Source organism: Apodemus sylvaticus, chromosome 19 (assembly GCF_947179515.1).
Source record: "Apodemus sylvaticus chromosome 19, mApoSyl1.1, whole genome shotgun sequence".
Taxonomy (NCBI): domain Eukaryota; kingdom Metazoa; phylum Chordata; class Mammalia; order Rodentia; family Muridae; genus Apodemus; species Apodemus sylvaticus.
The window spans coordinates 46,042,094-46,058,552 of NC_067490.1; the positions used below are offsets into that span (position 1 = coordinate 46,042,094).

At 49.5% G+C, this 16,459-nt stretch overlaps 1 protein-coding gene across 2 annotated transcripts in view; it reads right to left on the reverse strand.

Annotated features, from left to right (window-relative positions):
• Positions 1-7,458: 7,458 nt before the first annotated feature.
• Positions 7,459-16,459, reverse strand: part of Sobp (sine oculis binding protein homolog) — a 175,602-nt gene continuing 166,601 nt past the window's right edge. For both annotated transcript variants that reach the window (XM_052164204.1, XM_052164202.1), the window contains one exon: positions 7,459-9,235. The gene's annotated coding sequence lies outside the window, so the exon portion shown is untranslated. The remainder of the gene's footprint in view (positions 9,236-16,459) is intronic.

Below are 16,459 nucleotides of genomic sequence, written 5' to 3' on the forward strand. Positions count from 1 at the left end.
CAAAGTGTCTACTTTGTAACAATCCATCCCTTTTGTCTAAGTGTAGAAAGAAGCAAAGCCGGCATACATTACTGAGCGGAGCCTGCCTTGCCCACCGGCTCCTTTCCCCCATTGCTTTAGGAAAACCTGCTTCCAGAGCTAGCTCACCCACCACCTGCCCTTTCCTAAAAAGCATTTCCCCCAAGCATTTGCAACAGCATAAGGGAGAATGATGTCGTGTGGAGCCTTCAAAGGAAGTGTGGAGGTTTACAAGTGACACCAGAGAGGGAAAAGTTTAAGTTTTCCATTTGTTTTCCTTTTTATCCTCAAAATCCAGTGCATTCGGGCCTCAGAAACTCCCACATGCTGTTGTTCCTGAGTCCTCTGTGAGCTGGCTTTGTGGCTTGGATCACTGACACTCCCCATACTCCCTGCCCCTCCCCCACCCCTCCCTTCCCCCACCCTCTGCCCCTCCATCCCCACCCCCTTCCACTCAAAACACCTGGACTTCTCAACAGCCCCCATCCTCAAGCTGTCAGAAGGAAACTGAGGTCAGGGGATTGGAAAGGAGAAGAGAACAGAAGGGTCTGCAGAGGCGCAGGGTGGGGGCTCAGACTGGGGGTGGTGGCTGGCAGGGTGGCAGGAACCTGCCTAGGAACCTGTGGAGGAAGCCAGTCCACACACATCAGACACTTGCTTCACCCTCCAAGGCTAGCTCCAGGACACTGGTGAGTGGAAGGCAATACCACAGAGAGCTATGGGGGAGCCTTCCGGAACCGTCCGGTGTACCAGCTTAGGAAACTGGTAATGTCTGCAAAGCAGACTCCTCATTCAGGAAAAGAATCTGCTATAGGTGCCTCGGGTAGGAAGATGGAGGAGTCTGACCTTTCCTATCACTCGGGATAAGGGATACTTTTGCATCCAAGGGTGGATACTCCAGTCATGCTAGAAATGAGACAGTGTCCACGAAAGTGATCGTTGTAAAAGGCCTGTTCACAGGAATGCTCGCGCATGCAGAAATTCTCCCTTTCCCAGCAGAATGGCCCAGCGTGGGCACCCCGGAAAGGTTCAGGCGTTCTACTGCCCCAGTGTGGGCCCTAGGTTCTGCACCAAGTCTCTGTGTGCTCAGCCTGGGAATGAGGATGGCGGAACCTACTTCAGGTCTAACAATGCTCAGGCAATTAGCGAGCTTTGGATACACGATCACTAAAACCGAGAATAGCGGCCCCTGATTCTTGGAGACTTCGTTGCCTGCCAGCGAGGAGAGGTTCGTCCATTGTTATAAGACGGGCTGCAGGTTGAGGTTTGATGACCCGATAATGGATCCGGTTGGCAGTTTTTGAGTAAACTGGGTGATGAACTGAGCTGTGGCCATTGAAAGGGCACTGCCCTTGGGGCACAGGCCTCAGACCTGGGCCGTCTCTCACCCTGTCCGGGCTGTAGTTTCCTTACCCAGAAACGAGGCTCGCACTGAGATCCGACAGAGCGGGTCCCAGTGACTGTCCAGTTTTTTGGTTGCCTGGTTAGTCAGGACACAGCCCCGGTGCGATCCTGCCCTACGGGCTGCTGGCCGTCTCCCAGTTGTGATTCGCCATGGAAGAAACCCTAGTGCGAGGAAAACAGACAGGAGTCTGTTCCAGGTAAGCCCTCTTCCTGTCCCAGGAAATGCAAGATGAATAACAAAGCACCTGTCACTTCTCACTCATTTTCTGAGTTGCTGGTGGAGCCGGAGTGTTCGTCCCTCAGGGTCCCTCAGACAGTACCGGGGACAGCCATGGGTTGTTGAGCCAGGTGTCAGGAAAAGCAGCTGTAATGGCTTTTCCCCCTCCCCAAACACAACGTAAGGTCCTTTGATGTCTTTCTACCTTGTGCTCACCGTGTAGGCACCGTGGAGGTGGTCTGAACTCTTTGATTTTAATTGCCAAGGGCCTCAGGCTGACCAAAGCCTGCTTGGCTCTCCTGGCTGAGTCTTGGTCAGAAAATCCCTTCATCTATATGCCTGCCTTTTAAATATGGAGTAGAGATAGTGATGATGATGGTGGTGGTGGTGATGGTGATGGTGGTGATGGTGATGGTGGCAGTGATGATGGTGGTGGTGATGGTGGTGGTGATAATGGTGGTGGTAATGGTGGTGATGATGGTGGTGGTAATGGTGGTGATGATGTGGTGGTGATAATGGTGGTGGTGATGGTGGTGATGATGGTGGTGGTGATAATGGTGGTGGTGATGGTGGTGATGATGGTGGTGGTGATAATGGTGGTGGTAGTGATAATGGTGGTGGTGATGATGGTGATGGTGGTGGTGGTGATGGTGGTGATGGTGGTGATGGTGGTGGTGATGGTGGTGATGGTGGTGGTGATGATGGTGATGGTGGTGGTAGTGATGGTGGTGATGGTGGTGATGGTGGTGATGATGGTGGTGGTGATAATGGTGGTGGTGGTGATAATGGTGATGGTGATGATGGTGATGATGGTGGTGGTGGTGGTGGTGATGGTGGTGATGGTGATGGTGATGGTGGTGATGGTGGTGGTGATGGTGGTGATGGTGGTGGTGATGATGGTGATGGTGGTGATAGTGGTGGTGATGGTGGTGATGGTGGTGGTAATGGTGGTGGTGATGGTGGTGATGGTGGTGGTGATGGTGGTGATGATGGTGATGGTGGTGGTGGTGGTGGTGGTGGTGATGGTGATGATGGTGGTGATGGTGGTGGTGATGGTGGTGATGATGATGGTGGTGGTGGTGGTGATGGCAGTGATGGTGGTGGTGATGGTGGTGATGGTGGTGGTGATGGTGGTTGTGGTGGTGATGGTGGTGATGGTGGTGGTGATGGTGGTGATGGTGGTGATGGTAGTGGTGATGGTGGTGATGATGATGGTGGTGGTGGTGGTGATGGTGGTAATGATGGTGGTGGTGGTGGTGGTGGTGATGGTGGTTGTGGTGGTGGTGGTGGTGATGGTGGTGATGGTGGTGGTGGTAATGATGGTGGTGGTGGTGGTGATGGCGGTGATGGTGATGATGATGGTGGTAATGATGGTGGTGGTGATGGTGGTTGTGGTGGTGGTGGTGATGGTGGTGATAGTGGCGATGGTGGTGATGGTGGTGATGGTGGTGGTGGTAATGATGGTGGTGGTGGTGGTGATGGCGGTGATGGTGATGATGATGGTGGTAATGATGGTGGTGGTGATGGCGGTGATGGTGGTTGTGGTGGTGGTGATGATGGTGGTGATGGTGGTGATGGTGGTGGAGGTGGTGATGGCGGTGATGGTGATGGTGGTGGTGGTAATGATGGTGGTGGTGATGGTGGTGGTGGTGATGATGATGGTGGTGGTGGTGGTGGTGATGATGATGGTGGTGGTGATGGTGGTGATGATGATGGTGATGATGGTGGTGGTGATGGTGGTGATGATGGTGGTGGTGGTGGTGGTGGTGGTGGTGGCAGTGAGAGGTAAAATGAGTGTGAACGAAGCCCTTAGCATACTGCTCTCCTGGGAGCATACATGCCCTAATGGACGAGCTATTTCTCAGCAAGGTTCTTCCTTCACTATGAGAGCATCTCATGGTAGACACTGCTGATTAGGAGGCAGAGTGAGAGCCCCTCTCTGGGTTTGTAGTCTGACTTGCCGTCTACGGATGTGTGCAAGGATCGAGCCATGATCTTATGTCAGAGGCTCTCCTGGGTGAAACACGTAGTTGTTCCGCTCCTTCAGCTCCAGTGTTCTGCCCAGGAACACGGGCAGCAGCAACCACGCCCCATCTGCACTGGCACCAGCAGACGAAACACACCAGTTCTCCCGGCGTTCACTGCGCGTGCCTCCGCCTGCAGGGTCCGAACTCTCCCGCTTCAACGTAGCCAGCGCTTTCAGTTCCAAGAGTCGGAAACAGGGCGCGGTGGGCCACGGAGCCTGCCTCCGAGGACATGGTCAGCGCAGGTCACCAGAACTGACTGCAGAGTTGGAAGAAAGTTACCTGCTGTGCCTCAGGGGTCAGCCACGTGGGGCTGGCATGCGAAGCGGGACTTGACAGCAATGGATCATAGATATTGGTAATACCGATCTCCTCTGTACTGAGACCAGCAAATGAAACTGAGAAGACATGATCCCAGGCTCAGAGACCGTGGATTAGAAAGGCCGCGGAGAAGCATGCGGCTGACTAGGCAGTGTGGACTGCATGGGGTGGAGGTCTGTGTGCTGGGAGGAGGGCTAGCTGCTCTGAGCAGAGGCTGTGGGACTCAGGAGAGCCACAGGGGGCCAAGGCTTAGGACATGGGGAGAGACCATGGGTGGCTCCCAATTCAGACACAGGCTGTGGGTAAGGCTAGCAATGGCGAGGGAGTGGGTGGGGCTAGGAGATGCCTCAGCTGGGCCTGTGGCTCTGGTATCTAGGGCCTACTTGCGGTTCCTGGGCTTCTATAACTGTGGCACGCCTGTAAGGGAAGGTGGCTTTCAAATCTGTCACTCCGTCGTCCAGAAGTCCAATGATATAAGTCCTAGAAAGCACCCAGGCAGAGTCTTAGTGAGACCGAGAAGTGGCCTGTGCTATACACAGCCCTGTCCTCCTGTTGTGCAAAAGGAGCCCCCAGGACGGAGACCACCGTGAGCTTCATTTTCCTCCAATCTGCCCTGGGCAGCAGGCAGGTGGAGTGTGCGTCACCAGATTTGACAACTTAATAGAAAAATATGGCCTGGTGCACTTCTCAGAACAGAATATCCTCAGTGCTGCACAAACACATCCCAGCCCCCAGTAAGACACCACAGACAGACAATATCTTCCAACACTCATGCCATGGTCTCTAAGAGAGTGGTTCTCAACTTTCCCCATGTTGTGACTCTTTAATACAGTTCCTCATGTTGTGGTGACTCCCGGCCATAAAAGTATTTTCGTTGCTGCTTCATAACTGTAATTTGCAACTGTTATGAATTGTGTATCTGATATGAATTGTGTATCTGATTTATCCGATGGTCTTGGGTGACCCCTGTGAAAGGGTTGTTGTATCCACGAAGGGGTCATGACCCACAGGTTGAGAACTGCCAGTCTAAAACAAAGGCAACACAACTGAATCGCTGCTGCGGTTTTTGTTTTCTATGATAGTGTCTCTCTACACTGTTCGGACTATCCTGGAACTCACTGTGTAGGCCAGGCTGGCCTCTTGAATCCTCTGCTGGGGCGCAAGGCATGCTCCACGACAGCTAGCTCACTGTTGCCAGTGTCAAAGTGACCCCTCTGAGGATGTGACCCCTCTGAGGATGTGACCCCTCTGAGGATGTGACCCCTCTGAGGATGGGACCCCTCTGAGGATGGGACCCCTCTGAGGATGGGACCCCTCTGAGGAGGTCAGCCACTTCTCCCAGTCCAGACACAGGTCTGTCAAAGCTTGCAATTTTCAGCTGTGTGATTTGGACGGTGACTACACCCACCGAGCTTCTCACATGCTAAAGGGGAAAGGGGCTGTCGTGTTTGCGAGGCTGCTGTCCGTGTGTTTAATCCAGGCTGGTTCCTGCTCCCCTGATTGTTTTGTTTCTTGTTGTGTGTGGTTTTGACGGTTCAAGAGAGGGATACGTCCAGAGAACACCAGGATCTGAGGGAGGGGGGAGGGAGGAGAAAGAGGCAGTGGCTGATGATGAGATGCCACAAACTCTTTTCCTGTGGGCACAAAGGTATCTTTTGTTTCCAGGAGGGTCAAAATGTGTGCTGCACAATCTTGGATGACAGACAAAAGCCAGATCAACATCCTGGGTGCCTGTTTCTATGGCCGAGTCTAGATGACCAACGCTATCATGCCCTGAGTCTGGCCTGTCTGTGTCCCCACTAGGTCTGCCACTAGGAACGTTACTTGGAACCACTTCTGTAAGTGTAGTCTTCACCTGGAGGCCTGCAAGACTTCTCCACTCTCCAGAAGAGAAAGAAACCAGGCTTCCGGACTCCCCAAGCCGGCTTGCTTGGAGGATCATTTCACGGTGTCTGATATTTTAATGAGCATTTGTTTTTTGACAAACTAAATCAGCTGGTTGTGGGATTATGGACACCCCCCCCCCCGTTTGCTTTGCTAAGTTTGAGGTCTTGGCTTTGTTCTCACACATAGAACCTGAGGATTGGACTTGATTTACATTGATTAGAACCACAATTGATGCCCGGTTTACCTTAGGAGTCTTCTGATGTTTTCAGATGAACCCAGCTCCATCTGAGAAAGCTGTGACCAAAGATGAAGCAGTGAGGCCTAGAGCAAGAGGGGCATGGTGAGGTGGGGCCAAGCGTGTGTGTGTGTGTGTGTGTGTGTGTGTGTGTGTATGTGTGTGTGTATGTGTGTGTATGTGTGTGTATGTGTGTATGTGTGTGTGTATGTGTGTGTATGTGTGTGTATGTGTGTGTGTATGTGTGTGTATGTGTGTGTATGTGTGTGTATGTGTGTGTATGTGCGTGTATGTGTGTATGTGTGTGTATGTGTGCGTGTGTATGTGTGTATGTGTGTGTATGTGTGTATGTATGTGTATATGTGCGTGTATGTGTGTGTATGTGTGTGTATGTGTGTGTGTATGTGTGTGTGTATGTATGTGTGTGTATGTGTGTGTATGTGTGTGTGTATGTATGTGTGTGTATATGTGTGTATGTGTGTGTATGTGTGTGTATGTATGTGTGTATGTGTGTGTGTATGTATATGTGTGTGTATGTGTGTGTATGTATGTGTGTTGTGTATGTATGTGTGTGTATGTGTGTTGTGTATGTATGTGTGTATGTGTGTGTATGTGTGTGTATGTGTGTGTATGTGTGTGTGTGTGTGTATGTGTATGTGTGTGTATGTGTGTGTATGTGTGTGTATGTGTATGTATGTGTGTGTATGTGTATACGTGTGTGTATGTGTGTGTGTGTGTGTATGTGTGTGTATGTGTGTGTGTATGTGTGTGTATGTGTGTGTATGTGTATGTGTGTGTATGTGTGTGTATGTGTGTGTATGTGTATGTATGTGTGTGTATGTGTATACGTGTATGTATGTGTGTGTGTGGTGGGGGATGGTGGGCGGAGTGAGCGGGACCCAAGGCCAGTGCTTACTTAGTCGTGGCAGTCTCTGGGCTCTCAGATCTAAAGTCTCGGAGCTGACAAGGCCAGCAGAGCTTGCAGGCCCCAGAGCTCCTTGGTCACGCTTGTCTCTGGTCCCAGTTGGGGTATCTGGCCCGGAAATGGTAGTGTGGACCATGAGGCCTGCTCCTCAGCACCTTTGAAAACTTACACCATCTTAAAAAGTGTCTCCGGGGACTGAGGGGACGGGAATAAGCACTTTCCTTCTATGACAAGGCAAATACCAACAATGACCTTAAGAATGGGAAAAGCCAAATAAGCGCATGTAAGTGCACAGCTGATGTTTCTCAGAGATTTATTTGTCTGACGATTCTGACACGGCAGGAAAGGTGTACCCGGAGGGGCGGCAGCTTCCTGCAGGGCGTGGCTTGGTGGTGGGCTGTAGGCTGGTTTAGTTTGTTGTTGGAAGTTTTCTTTTTTTTTTTTTCGTTCCCTTTTATAAATCTCTCCCTGGGCTTATGAGCAACCCCTCCCTCCCGCCTCCCTTCTCCCTGTCCCCCAATTTCATGTTTAAAAAGCGAGCTTGCTCGCCAGGTGTGTCCCCCCCCAAGCTCCCACGGCTCTAATAAATAAGGAGCGCCTGTAAAACAGTAGCTTGACTCGACTGTACAACGGCGTATATAGAAATACAGTATGTACACGCATGCGCGGCCCCAGTGCCGCCGCCCGCCGCCGCCGCAAAGCTGAGGCGACACCAGCCCCTCCTGCCCTCCCGCCGCCTCTGTCACCCTCCTGCTGAGGCTCCGTGGCCTGGAGGGGCGGGCCACCTGGACCCCTCCAGAGGGAACAATTGCTTTTATTTGAGTTAGTAAACAGATACACTGAATCACAAGGTGATTTGACTTGATTTTTTTTTAAAGTTTTCTTCTTTTTTTTGGATTTTTTTTTCTTTTCTTTTTTTTCCGTACTCATCAGACTGGGGCACTCCACGACTGTCTCAGCGACTCAGTGCCAGGACACACGTTCTAGAGGACTTCTGGACTCGCAGCTACAACTGTACAAGTGCACACAAGTAAATCTACCCTGTTACCCTCCACCCACTGATTGAGGATCGAATTGCACATTTCTCTTAACCATGACAGGAGAAAGCAAACAGTGAAACGGAACCCCGGGTGATCTTTCTCACTTTCTCTCTTGTTTGCATCGGCTTGTCCATACCATTCTAATTATCATGAAAGGACTCTGCGCAGAGAGAGATTGTCTCGCTGACTTCCTGGACCGCGGAAAACCATCAGGGTTGAAATTTCATCCGAGTCTTTCCTGACGCCCAGCAAATATTCCCCCCCTCAGATTATATTACACCTTGAGGGCATTTTGGTCTTCAGTTCAACACTCTTGCTCTGTTCCCAAATGGGACGCTATTTAGGGGCATTTCAAGAGAAAGCTGAGAAGAATAAACGTTTACCGAGTTCTCTTGGCATTCGGTCTCTGTAAAACCGCAGAATAAACTCTCCATGCCGCTTCCTACATCTGGCAGATTGAAAATTAAAAGCCATAAAAGTGTAACACTGAAAATATGGCATCAAAAAGGATAAAGGTGGCCTTTGTAAAAAATAACATGAAAAGTATATTAGCCGATAAAATATTCTACCTCTTCATTTAAAAGTGCATCGTGGGCTGGGCAGAGATAAATCTGAAGCGTTGGGAACCCCAGCACCATCCTGACCCTCCCCACCAAAACGTGAACAGTTCTGTTCCTAAACCATAAAAGCAAATCACAATTCTTATCGTAGCAGCAAACCACAGCAGTTCTTAAAAAGATTCTTTTTATAAAAGGTTCGTATTTTCCAGTCCCTGTCATGCCCCAGCCTCATCCGTAGCGCCTTGAAAATGGCTGGGGCGAGGATGCCTACATTGGTCCTTCTGGTGGGTTGGTGTTTTGTTTCGCTCTTCGTTGTTGTTTTTAAACCAGCGAAATCCCTAAGTTCTTCTGAGGAGAATGGAGATGAAGTGGGCAAGAATGCTGGGCCCAGGCTGGATGGGTCCAAGACCTGCTGGCTTCTTTGACCTTGAGGCCACCAGGGAGAGCCGCTTCCTCCAAGATGTTTAATGACAGGAAGCTGCATCATTTGCTTGAGTTTTAGCCAGAGGGAGGTGGCCAGCTGACCAGCTGGTGTCATTGGATGGCAGGACATGATTTGCGCCACGCCCTCTCTCCACGCAATGGACCCTGGGAGCGAGTGTTCCTGAGAAAAGATGAGAAGGATCCATGAGAATGCGCTGGACCAGTTCTCTACCCAGTCCGCCCACCTCCTCCCGCCCTGTCTACCTGCAGAGAACCCGTCAGAGAGGAGAGAACCGCAGCTCTGGGGCCGGCTCACTCTAAGATGAGTCCCAGAGCTGTGGGCTCCGCAGCGTGATTTCAGAGAGCTTCATTCAGTCTGCTCGGGGGGGTCAGCCCTGGCAGCTTTGTGTGAGGAACTGAAGCTCCAGCCCTCTCTGCAAAACCAAGATGAGCGTGGTGGACCACGCCCTCCCCAAACACCACAGCGTCCTTTGCAAACCAGCAACACAGCCTTCACATGACCACACGATTAACCAGGAAGAGGTCTTTTGAGTCATGCAGGGTCACTCGACAGCCAGACAAGGTTCTAGAGAACCAGCTGCCCTTCACATAGGAACTCTGGTGTCTGAGGACTCACTGTTATTACCTGTCAAAGGCAAGCCGCGGATGGCTCCTCACATCCAAACAACGCACGAGCACAAGATGGTCTGATCACAAATCACCCATGCATGGTGGACCTGAGCCGAGGGTCCAACCCGAACTTTCAAACTATTTCCGGGGGATGCCATCCCCACATTGTCTACACACGTGATTCCTCTTTATTCTTAGGGGTTTCTGTTGTTCACCAACAGGACCCTCAGCGGAAGCAGAGCCTTTTGAAGAATCAGGCATCCCGAGAAGCAGCCAATTAGAAGTGCGCCCTGCAAACTGTGAGGTCCCCAGGGCTCTGACCTGGGCCATCTCTCTCTTCTCTACATTAGCTGTCTTGTCGGTCGTCAGTGTTCAACTCAATTCTGTCCAATGAATGAGTTAAGCAGCTGTCTTCACTATGTCCCCAAGGAGGCCCTTGACCAATAAATGTGGTTGTGAGAAACAAGAAAGGGGAAAACTCGGCCACGGAGATATGGTGAAACACGAGACTCATAAACATCTTGACAACCCTTGAGATTATTCTTGGAATACGGAGCAAAGAATTTCCGAGAGATGATACAATTTAGGAGTCAAAGGAAACCCTAGAGATAAAATGTGACAATTTCACTCTATAGAAGGGGAAATGGAGGCCATGGGGCCCTGGAAACCAGCTCAGGGTTTTAGCAGAACCAGGAGGTCAGCCACCTACAGGGAGGACTGCACTGAAGGTCATGCTATCCAAATCCTGGTGGTAATGGCAACGGTAATAATCATCAGCCAAAGCCAGGGTTTGAAATTCTCAGTGTGCAGGGGAGGAAATGCCTGAGTTCCCCAAATCACATTAAAGCTCCAGGTCCGTGTGCAGTTAATATGTATATTAAGTAACCAAAGTGTAAATGCAGAAGACCACAAATACGCAATGGGGCGGGGCTTGCAAAAGGGGCGGGGCTACGAGGTCAAGGAAACCTGTTCTTCTGGCACAGGCAAGTTTGGACAAGCTGCCGTTAATTTCCGAGTACGGAGTTTACATCTCCTAGGCCTCCCTTTCTGTCTGGAGGATGAGACCCCCAAACAAAAGCACCAAAAAAATGGAGGCACATTGGAGGCCTCAGGAGATTGCAAAAGAATTGAGCAATGGAAAGTGGGTTAGAACACGCAGGGTCACTTCTTCTGGGGACACTGCTGCGGAGGTGGGGAAATATCCCCACCTCTGGGCCTGGGATCAAGAGTGGCCACATGTTAGAGTTAGGAGGCACGCGCGCACGCGCACGCGCACGCGCATCCACATTCTTTCTTTTAAAAGGAAGAGTGGTTTTTCATATTTCCTTCCAGTAACTGGGAGGTACCGCCATTTTTGTTTGGACTGTTGGTTCTACGATGCCTATAGCATTTTCCTTTAATGCAATCACAACCCAAAAAGTGAAAGAAAGAAAAGAAGGAAAATCTCTCAAATAAGTGTCTTTGTATTCAAATCACCTTTGGACGAAGACCAAGTATGCCCAGGACCAGCCTATGGAGAGAAAATGTCTAGGCTTTCATAAGAGACTGGGAAATCAGGCTTATAATGAGAGCCATTCTGGAACCTTAAGTACAGCATTTGCCATCCCAAACACTATAATAATCATTATTATTCTCTGGTATCTATTATTGTCTGGTAAATAATATGTGTTTTCCCCCCGAGTTCCAAAGGCTGCAGCTGCATGGTGTTCTATTTTTTGCAGCCCCGGGCCTGCTGCTCTGCGAGCCTGCTCCATGGAGCTTATTTTAAGAGCGTGCAAAGGAGACTGTGCGTGCCCTTCCTCTCCACTCTTGGCACACTTGTGCACCTGGGACATCCCCAAAGACCAGAGGGTGGCAGTCTCTTTCTGCTGGCAACTTTCGAGGTGGGGGTGGTATTCCTGGTTCAAGGCAGAGGCCCTCGTTGGTGGCACGGGCTACAAGCCTGGTGTCAGACAGGGAGCAGGCGTGACTCCGCTCTCTCAGCGTTCAATGGTAAGTAACACACGGAAACCTCTAAAGCGGGGGACAGCCTTGGAGATTTAGAAAGGAGTCACGTCAGAAGCTAAGAAACTTTGACACTCAGAAAAATCCAATGGGAAACCTGTCCCCACTGTCTAAATGAACACACAGTGTCTAATTGGGTACATAGAGGAGAAACTAAAAGAAACAGGAGAGGCTGGGCTGGAGAGATGGCTCAGCGGAAGAGCACTGACTGCTCTTCCGGAGGTCCTGAGTTCAAATCCCAGCATCCACATGTTGGCTCACAACCATCTGTAATGAGATCTGACGCCCTCTTCTGGTGTGTCTGAAGACAGCGACAGTGTACTTACATATAATAAATAAAGAAATCTTAAAAGAAAAAAAAAAAGAAATTCAAAGGATTCTGGGAAAGCGCCCATACTTGCACCTCACACTTCAGGTTTTCTTTGGAAGACAGGTTTGTCTGAAAGCGGGCAAACTTGTCCACATCCCAGCCTTGTGCTGTTTCATGCACACAAAGCCTAGTGCCACCATGCATGGCCGCTGTGGCCAGCCGTCTCCAAGTTCCACACACGCCTTCCCCTCCACCCAGAAGGATGATACAGACTCTCACGGAATGACAATCGCACACTAAAAAGGCAGAGAGATGGATGCTCTGTCCACCTGGTGAGTTCACAGGGGAAGCATCACTGAAAATGTGATCTAATTGCCCATTAAACGTTCTGAAGGGTTAAGAGCAAAGCGGAACCTTGAGACTGTTAAGTTCTTTTAATGCTAATACCCTAAGACATGACCATTCTCACATTTGCCTCTTTGATTTAAAACCTAAGATGCATGCATACTGCATTTTAGAAAGTTCCCAGACAACCATTCCCAAAAGTATAGACCTAGAAAAATAAAAGCTCTCATTTTTAAACCCAACCATGCCAAGCTAGCCTTTCTGCGATGTGAGACACCATTTTTGACCAGAAGCATGCTAATTTAGTTTGCTATCCATTTTTTTTACTCTTATTTCCTTTCTTAAATACCTCACAATTTGCATAATCAAACCTAGTGGGTGTGTCCTGTTCATTCATAAGGCAAGCCTCCGGCTGGCTGCCATATTTGCTCCCAGGTATCTAAAACCCCACAGCATTGACTCTGATAGGCAAGAAATGTCCACTGCCAACGCACCTTGCCTTTCCCCAATTATTCTGGCTCTAGCTGAGATCCACTCACTTGAATCCTGCTGCCCATCACTTATCAGAGTTAAATACAGCCATTACGTGCTGGCGGAGGCTTCGGTGTTTATCTGGGACAATAACGAGTCCCCAAGGACAGACTGCTCTCAGGTAGCAGTGGCTATTCTGGGACACTCACAAGGGTAGAGTCCTGTGGTCAATGAACAGAGCCGCCTGCAGCAGCTGATAAACTCGGAGCTTGATGCCAGCTAGGGGTCCTTTACCCAGCTCACGCCAGGCAGGGTACACAGCCTGGGCAGGCTTTGTCACCTCCCATATCAACTGTTGCTGTGTGAAGAACTTTTAAATGGCTTCTTACCAGGTTGAGAATTTTCAACCTTTGAAATGTATGCCATCTCTTGTCTTATATTTCACTGAGTGGAATAACTGGAGCACAGCCCTTCCCCTAGAGGGCGTGTGATTGGAAGAAGAGACCGTGTAAGGGTACACAGGGCTTCTGGATTACAACGTCATCACTCACCCTGTGCTCCTAATAAGCTAATGCTCATGCATATTTACTTTTAAAACCAAGTACGTTGCCTCTGTCTGTCTGTCTGTCTATCTATCTATCTATCTATCTAAATTCGGTTTTTCAGAAAGTCTCACATAGCCCAGGCTGGCCTCAGACTTGCTTCATAGCCTCCTGCCTCCACCTCACAGATTACAGGTGTTAACACCATACCAAGTTGAAAACAACCGTTTTTGGGACTTACTCCATTTAGGCACCTGCTTCAATCCGAAACAAAGCTAACAACACATCCAGGATTACACAACGTCACAGACAAAACAATTTGCCAGGAAGATTAAGAAAATGAGCTGCTTGGGGTGGCTCACCACCTTCCAGAACCCTAAAGTCCACAAGCCCTGCCCCTCACGGGAAGAGCTGGCCCCGCCCCTCACGGGGAGAGCTGGCCCCGCCCCTCACAGGGAGAGCTGGCCCCGCCCCTCACAGGGAGAGCTGGCCTAGGTCCTGTTCATTTCCTGGCTTTACTTCCTCACCTTGACCAGGGAGCAGGTACGTTAAGGTCTGAGCTGGAAGGAGTCCTAGAGATGGGCACCAATTACATTAAATTCCTTCAATTTAGCAAACAAGAAATCACAAATGTTCTCTGATAAGAAAAAAAAGTGTGTCTTCAGGGCTAGAGAAATGGTTAAGGGTGCTGGCTGCCCTTCCAGAGGACCCAGGTTCAATTCCCAAAACCTACCTGGCAGTTCACAACTGTTTGTAACTCCAGTTTCAGGAAGTCTTGTGTCTACCCACATAAAATTAAACAGGATTTTTTTTTTTTTTTAAAGGCTGGAGAGATGGCTAAGAAGTTAAGAACACTGACTGTTCTTCCAAAGGTCCTGAGTTCAATTCCCAACAACCATATGGCGGCTCACAAGTATGCCTTTATTCAAATCTTGTCCAGTGCCCACAACCAGCTGATAAGCCTTTCTGCTCCCGACACCCTCTGTGACTATCCGAGCAGGTGCCACTGTGTTCCTTGCTACAGGTGCTAAATCCAAATGAGCTGAGTGACAACTCTGACCTCTACCTCAGGATCTTGAAAAGCCTTTGCCAACATTGTGCCTTGGACAAAAAAAAAACAAACAAACAAAAAAAAAAAACAAAAAAAAAAAACAAAAAAAACAGCTGTTACTGTGTAAAAATTGAGTTTGCGTTCTCTCTCTCTCTCTCTCTCTCTCTCTCTCTCTCTCTCTCTCTCTTTCTCTGGAATATAGGCATTCGAGGTGACAAAGAAGGAATCCTGAAGGAAAAAAAGTTGTCATGTTTGACCCGAGGACTCGCGGTAGATTTTAAGATGTTAGGTAGGTCTAGAAGAGGAGCTCTTCTCACACATTCTGTACTCCTTATGGACAGTAGCAGAGAGAGAGAGAGAGAGAGAGAGAGAGAGAGAGAGAGAGAGACCCATTAGTGAGAACAACACTATGAAACAGTAAAAAAACCAGAAACCTGATTCCCCTCAAACCAGCAAGGTCAGGTCAGGGCCTGTGGTCAATGGCTGCTTCTCAGCAGCCTTGCGACCCTTCGGTCCAGATGTGCATTGTGCCTAATTCCTCTCTGAAATAAGCTGCTTAGAGAGAGACTGCCACCACCACGCAGGGGTAGCAAAATGTGACCCTGGTCCTTGGCGCAGGGTTTGGAACTTAAGCAGCTCTGATCAGATCCGGTGTCCTGGCCGGAAAGAGATGAAGAATCAGGTTCTTAAGTGACCTTCAGGAGCCACTTCCTGTTTCAGCCCGTACACCAGGTGGTTGGAGAAACCGGGTGGGACGTTTGCCGTGGCCTCTCTAACCTCTGAGCGGAACAACATGGTCCTGTTTCCCAGAGCACACACAATGGTAGGACTTCTGGGCTGTAGAACCACAGGGGCAGTCTTTACAATAGGCATGTGCCTGTAGCCACGGCACTCACACTGACAGCTCTATGGATTGGGGTCGCTGTGTCTCTTAAATACATGTCAGGGAAGACAAACCCTAATTCTCTTTACTGTTTATAACCCTCTATTTACCTCTATGTGTCTAGTCTCTTTACCTAGCAAATGGGTTTTTAAAAGGGTGTACATACAAAATTGTTGCCAGTATGAGGCACACAGAACACTGCTCTAGAAACTACTTGATGGATATACGATTATTAATTGTTACATTTATTTAATGACAAAAATGCAGGTCAAGAGATGCTGTAAAACTTGACCAAATCATAACTTATCAGTTGCACGGTCGGTTTTCAAATCCAGGCAGGTCTTACCTGGTAAGTCCACAGTTTTACTAGCAAGGTTCCTACCCTATACATGTCCCTTAAATGCCCCCTCTCACTGAAGTCTTGTCATCACACACTGAGGGACTTTACAGAGCTTCTTCCTTCTAGGAAAAAGAGCCACTGGGGCTTGAACCAGAAGTTTTTTTCCTCATAAACCCATGCTATTGGCTCCCTTCCCTAGCAGGAGTCTACTTTTTACCACATGTGGAGAGGCTTCAGGTCTACAGCCTCTGAGGAGAAAATAGATATGAGTATCTCTTGAGCCACATGACCTGGGGACATTTGATTGAACTTCTGAGAAAATGTCTGCAGGTGTCTGAGGGCTAACTGTTCCACTTGCCTTGCTCCCAAGAACTTTCTAGCACTCCTCAGACCAAGAATGGAAGTCTGGCCATCACTGGGTGTCCCTGAAGGCTTCCTGGTCCTCATCAGGGAAGCCTGTGTCTAGAATAGACCTGACTTCTCCAGATCCCCCTAATATTCTTAAGGCCCCCACACAAGTGGAGACTGCCAGACAATACCCCTCATCATGCCTTACCCAGCTGGACTCAGGTCATTGCGACTAGCTGGGGTGGGGTGGGAAGTAGAACCCCTGTTTCCATGGCAACCTAGGGCCCATTAGCATCCCCTTTCTTGACCAAGGAATGCTGTAGGCTATGAGATTACCTTCTAATCCTAAGCCATGAGGTCACTTTAGGTCTACCTGGGACAAGAAGGTTCTCCACTGTCCTGCTATGATGGCTTCACGGACTTAAGACACAGATATGGTAGCCAACACCTCTCACCCACTGCTGGTATTTAGCCTGTCATA